This window comes from Chiloscyllium punctatum, chromosome 12 (genome assembly GCF_047496795.1).
Source record: "Chiloscyllium punctatum isolate Juve2018m chromosome 12, sChiPun1.3, whole genome shotgun sequence".
Lineage (NCBI taxonomy): Eukaryota > Metazoa > Chordata > Chondrichthyes > Orectolobiformes > Hemiscylliidae > Chiloscyllium > Chiloscyllium punctatum.
In genome coordinates this window covers 24,964,507-24,981,825 of record NC_092750.1, presented here as the reverse complement: position 1 = coordinate 24,981,825, position 17,319 = coordinate 24,964,507, and the positions used below count along the sequence as shown (strand labels likewise).

At 41.4% G+C, this 17,319-nt stretch overlaps 1 long non-coding RNA gene across 1 annotated transcript; it reads right to left on the bottom strand.

The window, feature by feature from the left end:
- Positions 1-1,933: 1,933 nt before the first annotated feature.
- Positions 1,934-16,700, bottom strand: LOC140483471 (uncharacterized). The gene is made up of 2 exons (XR_011961969.1): positions 16,586-16,700; positions 1,934-4,033 (listed from the first exon to the last, which is right to left on the bottom strand). It is a non-coding gene; the product is annotated as an uncharacterized lncRNA (long non-coding RNA).
- Positions 16,701-17,319: the final 619 nt, after the last annotated feature.

Genomic DNA, 17,319 nt, shown 5'->3' with positions numbered 1-17,319 from the left:
AAGTCTTCGAGAGAATTGTAAGGGATAGGATTTATGAACATCTGGATAGGAATAATGTGATCAAGGATAGTCAGCATGGATTTGTGAAGGGCAGATCGTGCCTCACAAACCTTATTGTATTCTTTGAGAAGGTGACCAAGGAAGTGGATGAGGGTAAAGCAGTAGATGTGGTGTAAATGGATTTTATTAAGGCGTTTGATAAGGTTCCCCATGGTAGGCTACTGCAAAAAATATGGAGGTATGGCATTGAGGGTGAGTTGGAGGTTTGGATTAGGAATTGGCTGGCTGGAAGAAGACAGAGGGTAGTAGTTGATGGTCAAGGTTCATCTTAGAGTGCAGTTACTAGCGGTGTTCCGCAAGGATCTGTTTTGGGACCATTGCTGTTTGTCATTTTTATAAATGACCTGGAGGAGGGGCTAGAAGGTTGGGTGAGCAAGTTTGCGGATGATACGAAAGTCGGTGGAGTTGTTGACAGTGAGGAAGGATGTGTCAGGTTACAGCGGGATATAGATAAGCTGCAGAGCTGGGCAGAAAGGTGGCAAATGGAGTTCAATGTGGGTAAGTGTGAGATGATTCACTTTGGTATGAGTAACAAAAAGATGGGGTACTGGGCTAATGGTCAGATACTTGGTAGTGTGGATGAGCAGAGGGATCTTTGTGTCCATGTACACAGATCTCTGAAAGTTTCCACCCAGGTAAATAGTGCAGTGAAGGCGGCATATGGCGTACTGGCTTTTATTGGTAGAGGAATTGAGTTCCAGAGTCCTGAGGTCACGTTGCAGTTGTATAAGACTCTGGTGCGGCCGCATCTGGAGTATTGTGTGCAGTTTTGGTCGCCATACTATAGGAAGGATGTGGAGGCACTGGAACGGGTGCAGAGGAAGTTTACCAGGATGTTGCCTGCTATGGTAGGAAGATCGTATGAGGAAAGGCTGAGGCACTTGGGGCTGTTTACATTGTAGAAAAGAAGGCTTAGGGGTGACTTGATAGAGGTGTACAAGATGATTAGGGGTTTAGATAGGGTTGACCATGAGAACCTTTTTCCATGTATGGAGTCAGCTATTACGAGGGGGCATAGCTTTAAATCAAGGGGTGGGAGGTATAGGACAGATGTTAGGGGTAGATTCTTTACTCAGCAAGTCGGGAGTTCATGGAATGCCCTGCTAGTAGCAGTGGTGGACTCTCCCTCTTTATGGGCATTTAAAGAGGCATTGGATAGGCATATGGAGGATAGTGGGCTAGTGTAGGTTAGATGGGCTTGGATCGGTGCAACATTGAGGGCCAAAGGGCCTGTACTGCGCTGTATTTTTCTATGTTCTATGCCTTCATAAAGTTTCTCTAATAGAATCTTTTAAAATATCAGATGTTTTTGGTTTGGGGTAGGGAAGAGCAGGAAATAACCAGTGCATTAGGCCAGACAGAAATATTCTCAGTGAAAAGGACAGAAAACCATCTAAATTTATTTACTTAATTTATATAAATGTTGCTGTATTAAAATGATTTTTTGCAGTTTCCTTAACATGTCTTGTTACAGAGATATTTCCCATTGCTAATCCACCTAACATAAAACATCCCTGGACACTATGGACAATTTAACATGGCCAATCTACCCAGTCCGCACACCTTTGGAGGAACATGGAGTAAACCAATGCGGACACAGGGAGGATGTGCAAATTCCACACAGATAGTCACCAGAGGCAGGAATTGAAGCTGGATCCCTGGAGCTGTGAGGCAGCAGTGCTAACCACTATACCACCCCTTAAATACTTTCAGTTGACCTACAGTGGCCTTGAGATCACAGAATTGAAACCACATTCACAAGCCTACTCTCCAACTAAAAGATCAGCAATGGCCCTCCTGTGTTCCTCAAGGTTTAATTTCAAGAACAGAATAATGCACATCACTTTTTAAAAAATAAAATGCCAATTCACTATTTTAGCATATAGCTCATTTATTTTTGCCTTTTCTTAAGCAGTTTCACAGATTTGTTCAGATTTTTTAAACAAGTGTTTTATATTAAAAATAACATTCATATAGCAAAATGAAACATTCAGGGACTTCATAAGAACATTACAAAAGTATACAACCAAGCCCCACAAAGCGATTGTATATCAGATGATCAAAAACTCGATCAGAGAAGTGTTTTAAATGAAAGGAAGGGGTTTAGAGAGATTTGTTTTAGATTAGATTCCCTACAGATTGGAAGCAGGCCCTTCAGCCTAACAAGTGCACACCGACCCTCTGAAGAGCAACCCACCCAGACCATTCCCTTACGTTTTCCCTTGACTAATGCACCTCACACTACAGGCAATTTAGCATGGCCAATTCACCTAACCTGCACATCTTTGGACTGTGGGAGGAAATGGGGAGCATGTGCAAACTCCACACAGACAGTCACCCAAGGCAGGAATTGAACCCAGGTTCCTGGCACTGTGAGGCAGCAGTGTTAACCACTGAGCCACTGTGCCACCCCAAGGAGGGAATGCCAGAGCTTTGGTCTGGGTAACAAAAAGCACAGCCACCAACATTGAAGCAGTTATGACTGGGGACATGCAAAACTCAGAATGCAAGGAACATGGACATCAAGAAAGGTTGTCAGGCTGACTGATTGGTTTATTGTTGCAAAATACCATGAAGCATTATTTTGCATGCTGATTTTCCATGCAAGGTGCATCAGGGTAGCAGAACAATGTTACTGCCACAGAAAAGGTGCAGAAGAGATCAAAATTAACAGTCGAGAGGCCTATTCAAAAGTCTGATAACAGCAGAGAAGCAGCTGTTTTTGATCTATTCATACATATATTCAAACTTTTATATCTCATGCATGACAGAAGAAGTTGAGAGAGAGTATAACTGGGGTGGGAGTGGTCGTTGATTATGTTGCTTGCTTTCCCGACGCAGCAGGAAGTACAGGTCGAATCAATAGATGGGAGGCTGGTTTGCATGATGGTCTGGGCTGTCTTCATGACACTCTACAGTTTCTTGAGTTCTAGGGAAGAGCAGATGTCATACCATGCTGTGATGCATCCAGATAGAGCACTTTCTATAGTGCATTGATACAAGAGACTTGTGGACATGCTGCATTTCCTTAGCCTGCTGAGGAAGTAGATGCATCCTTGTGCTTTCTTCACCATAGTGTCAACGTGGCTGGACCAGGACAAATTGTTGGTGATCACCACTCTCAGGAACTCGACTCACTCAGCCATCTCCACCTAAATCACTGTTGACGCAGACAGGGGCTTGCACTCCACTCTGCTTCCTGAACTCAATGATCAACTCCTTCATTTTCCCGATGTTTGTGTAAAGACCAATCTCTCCATCTTGCCACTAAGCACGCAACTCTCTCCTACATTCAGTCTCATCCTTGTTTGAGATCCGGAAGACAATATTGGTATCATCAGCAAACTTGTAAATTGAGCTGGGGTGGGATTTGACCACACATTCATGAGTGTATAAGGACTATAGCGGAGGTGTCATCACCTGTTTTTACTGATTGTGGTCAATGGGTCAGGAAGTCAAGGATCCACTTACATTGGGCAAGGGGAAGCAGAGACCTAGATTGGAGATGGGCTTGTTTGGAATGATGTCATCAATAATTCGTAGTCTGACAGGTATCCTTGTTATCCAGATGTTCCAAGGATGAATGTAGGGCCAGGGAGATGGCACCTGCTGTGGACATATTGCACCAGTAAATAATTGCAAAACGTTCAAGAAGTGGCTGAGGAGGTCAGGCCTGCGAAAGACCAGAAGATATCTGGGCTTGCAGTTCCAGCACTGGCAAGTTAAATAGGTGTATTTGCACCTGGGCGCTAGGTACATTCACAATCACTGCAGGGGGTCTTGCAGTCAGTCTGGTCAGGCCTCCTTGATGTTGGGCTCCATGGGGTCAGGTCTTGTTCCCACGCTGGTCAGGCCTCAGTTCTGGGTTTCCACTAGGAGATCAGGCTTGCAGGAAGCTGGTAGGTCCTTAGTTCCCCTGGGTTTGCATTTCTGCATCAGTAGGTAAACCTCATTGGTCATAGACTCTTAAAACCTGAAAATAGATTTAAGAGAAGATTGTTAGTAATTCTGATAGACTTAGAATTGAGGTTTAGAAGAGCAGAACGATTATACGATATGTAAGAATAAGATCACAAAATGTCGCCATGCTTTGGCACCGTCTTGAAATATGGATAGAGGAGATTGCAGAGACAGGGATATTTGAGACCATTTTTGAAAGTAATCTATTAATGTCAAATAATGACAAGATGCAAAGAAATTTTCCTAAATATGTCTTCATCCTGCATTTAATTTACATTGCATTGTAGGCTGATCCAAAGCTAAAACTAAAAGTCAACATACCCTCCTGAATTCCCTTTAGATTTTTATCCAAATCTTGAAAATAACAAGAGTAATAAATGCTAATTCATCCCATATGGAAGCTTGTTCTGAGATCATTTGAGAGAATTTCCAAGAGGGCAAATATTCTGACGATAACACAGCAGTGTTTTGTTGAATCAGATTAGGTTGTTATCTGGATCCAGCATATCCTGCTAAACAATTGCATTCGCATTCATTTGTGACTGTTTTACATACTTTCTTGGCGAATCTACCTGGCTTGTCAGTTTCATCAACCTTTGTAAACACTGCAGAACGTCCTTGCACGCAAGGTTTCTGCCTTCAGGGGTGGAATTTGCTGGTTGGCTGCTCAGCCCAAACTGATAATTAATGCCCGGTATAGATTGGAGTTTGTCCTCTGCCTCTCAGGTATGTTCTATGATCCCACAAAGCATGACTACACCCAAGGAAGGCATAATCCTTTTAAATTATAGAACCAGTTTGCCTAATCCAGGGTTCTGTCTAATAATTGACCAGAAGATTCTTACTTTCTTTGTTAGTTTGTCATCACTTATGCCTCTACAAGCTCTACCTATCCAGCAAACCAACCTCCTGATCTCTTGCCCCTTTTACTAACAAACGAATGATCACACAAATTTCTGCATGCCCCAGTACCCCACCAATGACGTACACCCCAATCCCTCTACTCCAAACCAACCCATACACACATTGGCTGATTTTGTAAAGGATTTCTTTTCAAGGCTGTCACCCTTAAAAAAACATAACTGACCGCATCTCTGTTGACCAACTACAGCATCTATAACCTCTTGTTCCTCTCCAAATGGCTGCAACTTGCTCTTACCTTCCAAATCCTCAACCTCCTCAATGACTGTAACTGTGGTACGTTAATGTAAAGGTATTGAGGAGGATTAATCAACCTCAGCATGCTTTTTCAATGTTACCCAGCTGAATAGAATTACTTTCATTTACTTTTTAGGTAACTTTTTCTTGTTCCTTTCTAATGATATACAGAGTACATCCAGCAATAGTTTCTCTGTCCAACCCTACCATCTCTGGACTCTGCAGAGGATCTAACCTTGTGCTCTTCCTCTGTTGCATGCTGCTGTTTAGAGACATCATCAACAGACAGAGCACCAGCTTACACAGAGATGGATAAAAATATCAAACCATCATTCCAACACCTCCTTTAGGCTTTCCACTGCCTCTATAAAGTTGCCAAAGTCCTACCAAACCGTAGAACTGCTTTCTCATTAGAGAAACAACTGGCGGTGATTTAACCAGATAGTTACTACACCTCAAAAAAGTTGAGGAGAGTCCTTCTTGGTGAACTCAGCCAGTGCCGGAATTGAACCAACTCTGTGGGCACCATTCTGTATTGTATACCAGTCATCCAGCAAATTGGTGTTAACTCAACCCCTTCTGCCTCTGTACTACCAGACTAGTTATTCAACATCCAATCTTGATTAACCATTACTTTCTCCAGCTACGTGTTGCGAAGACTTACATCATCAGCTATTGTCTCTAGCACAAATATTGCAGCAACAGCTATGATTTCAACTACCTCCCTGAAATCCTTAGAGGAATTAAAAGTTTAAAAAGTGAATCACTTCAAGGAGGTGCTTTTCAGGACAGTAAAAAGCGAACATTGCTCAGCATCTGCATCCTGCCCAAAAATGGAAGCGTTTGATACTGACATAAGGTGGGAACAAGTTGCATTCAACAACAGGCAACTTAGTGAACACAAGTCATCAAATTCTGTTTCAACAAGAAATCAAGTTTAAGTTTTCAACCTCTTTCCATTGCATTCCAATTTTTACTTGTGATTTGCAAACACAAGGTTGTCATTCGTACAAACTATTGGCAACAAATCTTCAATTGCATCACTTCAGTTTAAAATCCTAAAAGGCAACCCTTAAAAAAGAACTTTATGAATCCAGAAAATATTTCAGCAATGTCAAGCTTACATGTAGACAAATCATAACAGAATTGAAGAGGGAGATACTAGTCTTCTACAAAGGAAGAACTAAACTCAAAAAATTAGCTCAGCACTGCTACTGAACTGCTGTGTATTTGTGACATTATCTCAATAAAAGGTGATTCTCTGGCAGAAGCAGCTTGATTAAGCGTCTTCACAAGGATGCGAACTGAGCACTTCTTTCTTCCTCCTTCAAGACCCAAAATCTAGCTAGGTCTAAGCCGACTGTCACAGGTTACTGAGACTTACTCAGGGCATCCATTCCTTTTTGAAGGCAGACTATTAATTTCAGGACATAACAGACAATAACGATAGCCTAACAAACACTGACTTCTTTTCCTTTTAAAGAGGTTGAAATATCCTGTTGCGCAGATGTTTTAGTTTTAAAAAAAAGTTTGCATCCTGTGTAGATAAAGAGTGCCTAACTATTTCTTTTATTATTTTGATGTATTTGTTTGTCAAGATCTTCTTGTTCTGTAGCATACTCACTAATTATAGGGTACAGTTAGATGTTCTAATTCTGCTGGATTATAATTATATTGTGCATTAAAGCCAAGTGCAGAGTTTCAGAGAGATTTAACAAGTCATCTATTCAGTACAAGAGCCCAATATGTCCAACCAAAAGTAGCCTACAGCACCCCCAGGCAGCTATAATTTCTTTTCACTCTTGAACAAGAATCAGTAGGGGGAAGATTAAAATTCCATCAGCCTACCTAAATTTCCAGCTTAATACAGCATAATAAATTCTACTCAGCATCTCAAAAGAATTTACTTGTTTCTGACATTTAATGCTTCTGCAGAGAAGTATTAACTGAATGAAGACCCACTGGGGAAAATGTTCATATCCCCCATTCTTCATTTTGCGATACCAAAATAGTGTACAGAATGGAAGCATAATAAACTACTGAGGTTTTAGTCCAGCCCAATTTTTGTGTGGACCTCAAACCCAGATCCTGGCTGAAATAGCTGGATGTCACAAACATAGATGTTAACAGGAAACGCACTACTCTCTGCATCTCTGTCCATAAAGATTTTGCCCACCAACTGTCAGTGGCACAAATTGGAAGGCAGCCATTATCATCATAATTTAAGGACACCCAAAGTTATTGGCTGGGTAATCTGGGTGGATAACTGGAACACGCTTCTATAGTACTTATTGTGGGTGTTGAGCCAGAAAAGATTTCCAAATGGAAGTACTTGCTGGCGTAGATGTCACACAAATCACTTAATTTAATGCAGTATTTGGCAAGTATGTATCAGAATGGTTAGTTTCTCTTGTATATTCAACTATTCCAACAATTCATAAAGTATATTGGTAAATTCTAAACATAGCAAATGGTATTCTATTTAAAAAGAATTGTGTAGATAGTACAAAAATGATATGCAGACATTTTTATAAAGAATTGTTTTTGGTACAATGTGTTAATTCCTTGTCTTAAAAGCGAGGGCTGTGGGCTTTCTTAAAAAATGCAGGCATGATTAATTTCCCAGCTTGTTTGGTGAGTTCCCGATTGAGGAGTATAGTTCATACTTACAATTTGCTGACTGCATCTAAATAAAAATCCTGAAACAAAATCAAATCTCCCTGAAGTGGCCATCATATATTTGGCAGCTATAATCCTGTTAAGAACACCATGAAAAAAAAAGTGTTGATGCCTTGCACTAACTTTCTGCAATTCTGTAATCTTTCCGCAATTCGAGGTGAGTGCTTTCCTGAACACCAATCCTTGTGATGAAAAGGCTTATCTTCACAATCCATTCTTTTGCAGGGCTGATTGGACAGAGATTATTCATCTCCAGGGTCTAGGTTCTTGCTGAAAGAAAAGTATCAAACATCTGCGAGTTTCTTGCTATGATCGTCTTTTGCTGAATGACTTAGACCACTTGAGTTCACTTCTGATGGAATTCCAGGAAGTCTAGGCTGGGAAACAGACATTACCAGGGAAAGTGCAAATCCTGTGACTGCTGGGTGAGCCAGACTACTATACAACTATACTCCAGTTCAATTACAAGAGTTAGTTTTCCTTGCTATTGCCGCCTCAACATCCTCCCATTCCTTCCAATTTGAAAGACTAGATCTTCATTGTAACCTAACCATAAATGTTTAGGTTACTGAGAATCAAGCATTATCACATTTCAGTACTTATAGACTTAACCAACATAAATCCATGAGTTTTGAAACAACACAATAAAAAGGATAGTATTAGGAACCAATCATTCCAAATGCAAACGATATAAATCCTACAGGACTTAGTACTAGGGGGAAGATAGTGGTACTGTTACTGAATGTGTAGTCCAAAAATCCAATAAATAAATAAATAAATAAATATTCAAGGGACCTGGATTTTAATTCCACCATGGTAGCCCTTACCTGGTATGGCCTACATGTGACTCCAGATGCAGAGCAGAGCAATGTGGTTGACTCTTATCTGCCCTCAAGCCAATTGGATCAGCTGCTAAAAAGACTTAAGAAATGAAAGTAGACATACCCACTTCACATTTGCTATGGCACCAGAAACGACAATGGAAAACTCAACCGTGTCAATCCTGCAAAGTCCTCCTAAGAAACCTCTGGATATAATGCTAATTTTGGAAGAGCTGACTCACAATCTAATCAAGTGACAGCCTGGCAGTCATACACACCACAAGATCCCTGAATATGTCTCTCCTAACAGCAGGATAGACCTAGCAGAGCTGGTGACACAATATACACAGTGAGGAGCGAGTGGCCTTGTAAGTCCTCAATATAGACGCTGGACCCCTTGAAGTCTCATGACTCCAGGTCAAACCTGAACAAGGAAATCTGCTGATTATCACGTACAGCTCCAGCCAGCTGATGAATCAGTACCTCATGTTAAACACCACTTGGAGGAAGTACCGAGCGTGGCAAGGGTGCAGAATGTATTTTAAGAGCGGACTTCAATGCCTGTCTCCAACAGTGACTTAGCAGCACCAATACTGACAAAGCTGGTAGGGTGCTAAAAGGACAAGTTGTGTGCATGACAGTATTGCTATGAGTAATCACCAGACAGTCCTTGTAGAGACAGAGTCCCATCTGCATTTGAGGATACCATCCATTGTCTTGTATGACAATATCACTATGTTAAACGGGATAGACTTCAAACTGATCTCACAATTCCAGCATGGCTATCAGTAGCAGCAGAATTTTACTCCAACAGAATTTGCAACCTTATGGCCTGGCATATCCTCCACTTGACCATTACCATCAAGACAGGGGATCAACCCTGGTTCAATGGAGAGTGCAGGAGGGTACACCAGGAGCAGGCCAGGCATACCTGAAGTAAGGTGAGGTATCAACCTGGTGAAGCTACAAAGCAGGGCTACTTGCATGCCAAACATCATAAACAGCACACTATAGACATGGCCAAAAGATCCCATAATGAATTGATCAGATCTAAACTCTTGCAGTCCTGCCACATCCAGTCGTGAATGGCTGTGGAAAATTCAACAACTTGCCTGAGGAGGAAGCTCAGCAAACATCCCCATTCTGATTATTGGGAATGCTCGGTACATCATTGCAAAAAGATAAGGCTGAAGATTTTGCATTAATCTTTGGCTACAAGTGCCAAGTGGATGATCCAGCTTGGTCTCCTGCAGAGATCCCAAGCGTCACTAAGGATCATTTTCAGCCAATTTATTCCACATGATATCGAGAAATAGGTGGAGGCATTGGGCACTGAAAAGGCATTGGCCCTGACATCATTCCAGCAATAGTAACAAAGCCTTGTGCCATTGAAATTGCTGCACCTCTGGTCAAGTGTTCCAATACAGTTAAAACACTGGCACCTGCCCGACCATATGGAAATTGCCTAAGTAAGTCCTGTACCCAAAGTGCAGAACAAATCCAGCCCATTACTGTCCCAGTCCACTCTGTCAATAGCAAGGTGATGGAAGGTGTCAACAGTGCTATAAAGCACCATTTGCTCAGCAATAATCTGCTCATTGACATTCAGGTTGGATTCCATCAGGGTCTCATAGCACATTACCATATTGCAGCCAAGCTTCATAGACAAACACTGACATACGAGCCAGATACCAGAAGGGAGGTGAGAGTGTGACTGCTCTTGACATCAAGTCTGCATTTGACAGAGTATGGTGTCAAGGAGTCTGAGCAAAATGAGTCAATAGGAATTAGGAAAAATTCTCTGCTGGTTGTAGTGATACCTGGGTACAAAGGAACATGTTATGGTGGTTAGGAAGTCAGTCATCTCAGCAGTCATTCCTCAGAGTAATGCCCTAGGCTCAATCATCATCAGCTGCTTCATCAACAACGTTCCCTCGTCGTAAGGTCAAAAGTAGGGACGTTTGCAGATGATTGCACCATTCACAACTCCTCAGACACTGAAGCAGTCCATGTTCAAATACAATAAGACTTGCACAAAATCCAGGTTTGGGCTGACAAGTGACACATAACAGAGACCACATAAGTGCATGGCAATGATCATCTCCAACAAGAGACTAAGTCACCCCCAAACTCCCCGAAGTCTGTCCAGTTCCGAGAAGGCACAACTCAGGAGTGTGAAGGAATACTCCTCACACTCAAGGGGTTTGACACCATCCAAGATAAAACAACATGCTTGATTCATTCCCAAACATCCATACCTTCCACTGCCGAGGCTCAGTAGCAGCAGTGCACAGCTATAAGAAGCACTGCAGAAAGTCACCGAGTCTCCTTCAGCTGCACTCTCCAAATCCATGACCATTACCATATAGAAGGACAAGGACTAACAAATATGGATATGTGGGAAAAACATCACCCGCAAGTTCCCCTCCAAGACACTCACCATCATACCTTGGAAATATATTTCCATCCCTTCAATTTCACTCAGTCAACATTCTGGAACTTCCTCCCTAAGAATATAGGGAGGGAAAAAGTTGAGATTCTGAAGGGAGATTACAGAGAGTTAGGCAGAAATTTAAAAAGGAGGTCCTCAAGGATAGTAATATTTGGATTACTCCCAGTGCTACAAGCTAGTGGGCGGCACGGTGGCACAGTGGTTAGCACTGCTGCCTCACAGCGCCAGAGACCCGGGTTCATTTCCCGGGCGACTCTCTGTGTGGAGTTTGCACATTCTCCCCGTGTCTGCGTGGGTTTCCTCCGGGTGCTCCGGTTTCCTCCCACACTCCAAAGATGTGCCAGTCAGGTGAATTGGCCATGCTAAATTGCCCGTAGTGTTAGGTAAGGGGTAGATGTAGGGATGTTGAGGGGGCAATAGTAAGGAAAACTAACTCTTGTAATTGAACTGGAGTATAGATGTAGGGGTGTGGGTGGGTTGCGCTTCGGCGGGGCGGTGTGGACTTGTTGGGCCGAAGGGTCTGTTTCCACACTGTATGTAATCTAATCTAATATTATGGATATACTTGCAGCAAATGGGGCAGCAGCAATCCATGAAGGCAACTCACTACTACCTTCTTAAAGATAGCTTGGGATGCGCAATAAATGTTGGGCCAGCCAATGATATCCACATCCTCTGAAGAAAATAAATCAAAAAGTCACCTTCCTGAACTTGACAAACATACAGGTTAGTGGTAAAAGTTGTATGCAGATTTAACAAATATTTGTAAGGAGATCTCAGTTACCTGTAAGAATAATAGGGTGGCTATGGTAGGGGATTTTAACTTTCCAAACATAGACTGGGACTGCCATAGTGTTAAGGGTTTAGGTGGAGAGGAATTTGTAAAGGGCAGGTGACTGAGTTGTCAGTGGGGAGCACTTTAGGGCCAGCGATCATGATCTATTAGTTTTTAAAAAAGTGATGGAAAAGGCTAGACCAGATCTAAAAGTTGAAGTTTTAATTTGGAGGAAGGCTAATTTTGACAGTATTAGGCAAAAACTTTCAAAAGCTGACTGGGGGCAGATATTCACAGGTAAAGGGACAGCTGGAAAATGGAAAGCCTTCAGAAATGAGATAGCGAGAGTCCAGAGAAAGTATATTCCTGTCAGGGTGAAAGGAAAGGCTGGTCGGTATAGGGAATGCTGGATGACGAGAGAAATTGAGGATCTGGTCAAGAAAAGGGAAGCATATGTCAGGTATAGACAAGATAGATCAAATGAATCCTTAGAAGAGCATAAAGGCAGTTGGAGTATACTTGAGTGGGAAATCAGGAGGGCAAATAGGGACATGAGATAGCTTTGGCAAATAGAGAATTCAAAGGGTTTTTACAAATAATGAAGGACAAAAGGGCAACTTGGTGGAGAATAGGGCCCCTCAAGGATCAGCATGACAGCCTTTGTGTGGAGCTGCAAGAGATTGGAGGTGGGGGAGAAGTGGGGGGAGATACTAAACAAGTATTTTGCATCAGTATTTACTGTGGAAAAGGACATGGAAGATATAGGATGTAGGGAAATAGATGGTGACATCTAGAAAAATGTCCATATTACAGAGGAGGAAGTGCTGGGTGTCTTGAAAGGGGTAAAGGTGGATAAATCCCCAGGACCTGATCAGGAGTACTCTAGAACTCTGTGGGAAGCTAGGGAAGTGATTACAGGGAGAACCAGCCATTTGGAAACAGAACTAGCTGAAAAGGTAGACACGGAGGGTGGTTTTTCAGACTGAAGGCCTGTGACCAGTGATGTGCCATAAGGATCAGTGCTGGGTCCACTACTTTTTGTCATTTATGTAAATGATTTGGATTTGAGCATAGAGGTATAGTTAGTACATTTGCAGATGACACCAAAATTGGAGGTGTGGTGGACAGTGAAGAAGGTCACCTCAGATTACAATGGGATCTTGATCAGATGGACCAATGGGCTGAGAAGTGGCAAATGGAGTTTAATTTAGATAAATTCAAGGAACTGAATTTTGGGAAAACAAATCTTAGCAGGACTTATACACTTAATGGTAAGGTCCTCGGGAGTGTTGCTGAACAAAGAGACCTTGGAGTGCAGGTTCATAGCTCCTTGAAAGTGGAGTCACAGGTAGACAGGATAGTGAAGGTGGTGTTTGGTATGCTTTTCTTTATTGGTCAGAGTATGGAGTACAGGGGTTAGGAGGTCACGTAGCAGCTGTAGAGGGGGTTAGGCCACTTTTGGAACATTGCACGTAGTTCTGGGCTCCTTCCTATCGGGAAGATGTTGTGAAACTTAAAAGGGTTCAGAAAAGATTTAAAAGGATGTTGCCGGGGTTGGAGGATGAGAGTATAGAGGGATGTTGAATTTGCTGGGGCTGTTTTCCCTGGAACCTGAGGGGTGACCTTATAGCAGTTTATAAGGTCATGAGGGGCATGGATAGAATAAATAGACAAAGTCCCTTCCCTGGGGTGGGGGAGTCCAGAACTAGAGGCCATAGCTTTAGGGTGAGAGGGGAAAGATATAAAAGAGACCTAAGGGGCAACTTTTTCCCCGTAGAGGGTGGTATGTGTGTGGAATGAGCTGCCAGATGAAGAAGTGGTGGAGGCTGGTACAATTGCAAATTTTAAAAAGCATCTGGATGGGTATATGAACAGGAAAGGTTTGGAGGGATATGGGCCAGATGCTGGTAGGTGGGACTAGATTGGGTTGGGATATTTCATCAGCATGGACAAGTTGGACTGAAGGGTCTGTTTCCATGCTGTCCATCTCTATGACTCCAATTGCACAATTATACATCAAAGTCAAAGCCCACTGTCAGGAAAATGATTGATATATATTAATCATCAAATTTTCCTGTAAACCATTACAAGTTACTTCCTAAGTGAAGCATAGCAACTGCCATGCTAGCGACTGCAATATCATAATCAGTTAGTAGCATTCTAGCCCAACAGAACAGTGGGTTGTGGGTTCAAATGGGTATTTGAGAATAAACTCAGGCGGACAGTTCAGATACTTAGTGATTGCATGTTACATTTATGTGGGTGGTGTCTTATAGTTGAACCAAGGTCAATCTAAACCTCTCGCACTTGGAACTGGGCCTTCCCTTCCTAACAGCATCCACACCCCAAGGACTGCAGGAGTTCAAGATGACAGCTCACCACCATCTTCTTGACAGTGATAAATACTGGCCCAGTCACAAAGCCCACATCCCATGAATGAATAAAAGAAAATGAGATCAGAGAGTGTGTGTTATGGTCAACATTTACCTCTAAACAATCAAAACCATCCATGATCAATTATTAAGTCATTGGCATTTGTCACATCTTTCTGCATGTAAATTGGCTGCATTGTTGTTATTATGCCTCAGAATAATTAATTCGCTGTGAAAAGCTTTGCGAAAGCGTGAAAATGTAGTGGGCACCATATAAATGAAAGTACATTTTTTTAAAATAAATTGCTACAGACAGTTCTGAATAGGTGCAATGATTTTGATGTTAAATAAGGCTTTAGTAGTTCAGTAGTGTTAAAGATCCTTTGCAACTGTTGAACAAGTAGGATGTTCTCCAGATGTTCTGACCAACATCCTGCTTAAAATCAGTCACATCAAAATATGAATCAAGTGATTTTAATTGCCAAACCCATGTGGGATAATGCTAATGCATTTCACTAACTATCAGCACTGAGCACAATCCAAAAACATAAAGTGCACCATGTAAGAATAAATAGTATGCAAAACTAACTTCGGTTTTATTTTTATTTAAATCCTTCATCGTTGCAGTTGGGAAAAGAGAATGACTTGTTTCGAATCAGCAATCTAATGTTAAGGTTGAGTCATGTCTTTGCAGTAATGTTATTCAAATCTGTAACAACACTGATCGTTCACAATCCTTCCTTGTTCTATAACTGTCCAGGTGTGTTTTGAATAATATTTGACATGATAGTAAAAAAGGGAATTATACCTCTATACTGAGAATTCTCAGTGCAAAGAGCCTTTGGTTAGTAGCATCAGATTGCATGCAATTGGAGCTAAGGTCTGTAAGGTTCCAGAAACATCCTTTCTTACCATCTTCAGCAAATAGTTGTGTTCAATAAAACTGACTCCTGTTCATTCACAGAATTCAGATCTCATATTACGACATACAGAATAATTTGTATAAGACTAAATTAGAAACACTGATTTTGGCCAGCATGATAATTAATGATTTTTTTTTCCCATTGGATCATTTGCACTTGTGCAAATCAGTTAATTTATTGTTTAAAAGTTTCAGTATGCAAGTGGTGATGAAACTAGTGTTGCTTCATAAGCTGCATAGAGATCACAAGACGGTAAAAACAATGACTGCAGATGCTGGAAACCAGATTCTGGATTAGTGGTGCTGGAAGAGCACAGCAGTTCAGGCAGCATTCAAGTAGCTTCCTGATTCAGGAATCCTGATGAAGGGCTTTTGCCCAAAACATCGATTTCAAAGCTAGAGATCACAAGAGGCTAGCATTGTTTCACCGAGAATGTGGTACGAGATATTTATGCTTGAGACATTGGGAGCAGTTTCAGTGTACATCACAAAGACAGCCTGGAATCTATACTGTATAAATCTATACTGTAACTTGTGCAGTAAGATGAAAAAGGAGTTAGACTCAAAGATAGCTAATTAGAATATCACTTATATCCAAGGTGAATTTGTTTCACCTTGTCAAAGATAGCCATTTGAGAGATCAAGTTTCAGACTTCACCTCAAATCAATGAGCATCACACGCAGGCAGCACTTTGTTTTGTTTAGTCCATTTGAGAGGCAGAGCAGAAGAAGAGGCAGCTAGTCCTGCACCTGAAGCAGAGAAAATACAGAATATTGTTCAACATGCAGGATGCAGATGGGATTTTGCTTTCAAATGGAGGGGTCTGTTTATGAGAGCTTGAACAAAAGATTCACCAAGCTTGAGACAGAAGGAAAAAAATCTGCAGTTTAATCCTGACCAGCGGCTTCAGAATTTATCTGCCGAGAAAAGTGAAAAAGCAGCAAAGCACTGGAAGCCAAACAAGACCTTTGGACTGGATCTTGGAAGGTGAAGTATCCACTTAGGTGAGCGTAATTTCTGGTTGCACTAAATGCTGAATGACTAATCTCTTTTCAGTAATGTACAAGTATAGTATGAAAACAGCGTTTAGTGTTTTTTTCCCCCTTTTACAGGGAATGATTCAAAACCTGAAATCTTGATGTCATTTTTTCTTAATGCATTGATAGCTCAAACTTCTCATTAGAAGTTCAGTCTGAGATATTAATATTAATAATAAATAATAGCAATAGCTTATAAAATAGTTACTGAGAATTTATTTGGTAGCAATAGGAAATCTTGTTCACTCATTACTTGGCTATAAAATCTTCGTCAAATAATCAACTGCATCAAGTAGCAATTCAAATTGCATGGCAATTGAGAAAAATATTAATTACTCAATGTCTAACCTTTTAAAAGCAAGCCTGCAGTTGCAGAGTAGTTAACAAATTTCAATGAAGTAGTTAACTTTCCAGTTACTTTATCTTCTGGTAACCCAGAAGGTTATTGAATGGAGAATATTGGCTTGATTCTTAGCAGAAAAACAAGAGGATGATATTTCCCATTGCTAGAAGTTTTCTTTCCTAAGTGGGAGATAGAAGTGTCAGGTTATCACTTTAAATAAGTGGCCTTGAGAACAATAACACTTTCTCTCCTCTACTGCTCAAATGCTAGAATAATGTTTGACAAATACCACCAGTCAATAATCAAAATATCTTGCCAAATTAGTCTACTATCACATGATGCCAGATAACACACGTCAATAGACTTTTACTTAGTGGAGGCAAAACAGTTGAAACGTAGAACATAGAAAAGTACCAGGCCCTTTGACTCACGATGGTGTGCCAAGATTTAATCCTAATGTAAAGTATTGTATCTTAACCTATGCACCCCTCAACTCACTGCTATCCCATGTGCATGTCCAGCAGTCGCTTAAATGTCCCCAATGACTCTGCTTCCACCACCACAGCTGGCAATGCATTCACAACTCTTTGCATAAAGAACCTACCTCTGACGTCTCCTTTATACTTTTCTCCTAATATCTTCAAACTATGACTCCTCGTGCCAGTCAATCCTGCCCTGGGGAAAAGTCTCTGGCTATTGACTCTATCCTTACCACTCATTATTTTGTACACCTTGATCA